The sequence below is a fragment of the Aplysia californica genome, unplaced genomic scaffold, assembly GCF_000002075.1.
Source record: "Aplysia californica isolate F4 #8 unplaced genomic scaffold, AplCal3.0 scaffold00179, whole genome shotgun sequence".
Classification (NCBI taxonomy): domain Eukaryota; kingdom Metazoa; phylum Mollusca; class Gastropoda; order Aplysiida; family Aplysiidae; genus Aplysia; species Aplysia californica.
Window position 1 is genome coordinate 271,796 of NW_004797449.1, and position 1,890 is coordinate 273,685.

Here is a 1,890-nt window from a genome sequence, read left to right on the forward strand (position 1 = left end):
TAGTTATACACAAATACATATATTATGAATAATATATGTATATATATATACATATATAATGGATTATCTGAGGGCTATAAAAAGAGACAGGGACCACCCACCTTTAGTTCCTGGTTGAATTTGGAACGGTACAAGAATACTCCAGACAGTTGCGCTGACGTACGAGTTGGCTGGTTACACACTGGCTGACCAACAAGTTGACTGTGAACACACCGGCGGTATGACTTAGGCCCTGCTCTCTCTGATGTCTATCTGCGTCCAAAATTTGTACCCTGGAATGTTCTTGTTCCCAAATGGTTCCAAACCTGAATATTACAGAAAAGATTGGTTATGTCAGCAAAAGTCCACATCACAAAAGAAAGACATGATTATGAACTTCTTTGATACAAATCAATTAAAGATAGATGAAGAGTAGGAACAGAAGAAAGCACAGGAGTCGGGAATTTGAATCAAGCGTTCTTTGTATTTTACCAAACAGAACAAGGAAAAAAAGATATTGAAAAATTTGTGAATACTAACTTGAAGGCAACCCCTCTGCTCAGAGTACGTTCTTCAATTGAAAGCAAAAGGCACAAACAATACGAAATGTGTTCTTTTCCCACATGGAAATGTTCTTTACCTCTAGAATCTCAGATTTGATTTCTCAACGACGATGGAGTATCAATTTAAATAGATGGCTGTCTCTCTAGTGAGCCGCTCTGTTGTTTCAAGGTGCAGGCTCCGCTCTATGTGTGTGTGTGTGTGCGTGTATGTGCGTGAGTGGGTGAGTTGATGCTGGCTTCTGTGCAGCAATGGCGTGTGCGCGCGCGCTGAGAGCGTCAGAAGCGAGAGAGCAGGGACGACAACAGAGAGGCAAAAAGGGAGCGGCACTCGTGGTTCGCGCTGGAACAGGTTCCAGAGGACGAGAGAGAATATTATGTGGAGGGAGGGAGTAGAGGGGAATGAGGGAAGGAGGGGAGGGAGGGAGGGAAGGAGGGGATGGGGATTGAGAGAGGGGAGGGTGAGGGAAAGAGAGAAAAAAAGAAAGTGAGGAGGAGGGGTGGAGGGGTGGAGGGGTGGTGATCCACGGTTAAGTTCCAGAAAACGAGAGAAGGAGATTAATTAGATAAGGACAATAGATGTTTGATAAGAAAGAAGGAGCAAACCGAACCGGACCACCTACCAACCACCCCCGCTGACTTTTGAATAATCTTTTTTTTCTTTTTTTTCTTTTTTTTTTTTCTTTTTCCTTTTTTGCGGGGGTTGGGGGTGTGGACAGTGCAGTAGGTTGGTGATGCTGATTCTGTTCTGTTAAGCTCTCATACCACGTGGTGCTTGTGGAAGGGTCTTGCCGTCCGGTCTCCAAGCTTTGGCGTAAAATGCTTCGAAAATACGTTATGACCACGAAGAGGCCGGAAACTTTGCTCTTTTCAAGTTACTCCAAATGCCCAGCCTATTCAGACCGGCGTCTGTGGTATAGCGGTTAGCGTTTCGCTGTAGCACGCAGGAGACCCGAGTTCGATTCCCGAGTGTGGATGATTTTTATGAAGAATCCCGGTCCTCCCCGGTCTTTCTGCTAGGGTGCTGTATCCCTCTCCCCCCGGATTGACCCTGACAGGCAAACTCGAAAGCTCGCCTCCTAAATAATATAAATCATGTCGATGTGAGTTTAAAAACACCTGCATAAAAAGTCTATTTAGATTTCAATACATTCAGAAACTAAGGGTACAAGGATAATGACAAACTTACCATCTCCCGTCTCCCATCTCCCATCAACCAAGAATCGTGTCAAAATGTACCGTCTCCCGTCTCCCCAAAATCATGTTAAAACGTACCTTTCTCAATCTCCCGTCTCTCGAGGACTATGACAAACCGAACTGTCTCCCGTCTCCCGTCTCCCGTCTCCCGTCA

At 45.2% G+C, this 1,890-nt stretch overlaps 1 long non-coding RNA gene across 1 annotated transcript in view; it reads right to left on the bottom strand.

Moving 5' to 3' along the window:
• The window catches only part of LOC101849537, a gene marked incomplete in the record, with an annotated part of 90,312 nt that extends 89,475 nt beyond the window's left edge, over window positions 1–837 (bottom strand). Inside the window, 2 exon segments of the long non-coding RNA XR_220460.3 lie at window positions 102–305; window positions 520–837. This is a non-coding gene — a long non-coding RNA (uncharacterized LOC101849537).
• Between the last annotated feature and the right edge of the window lie 1,053 nt (window positions 838–1,890).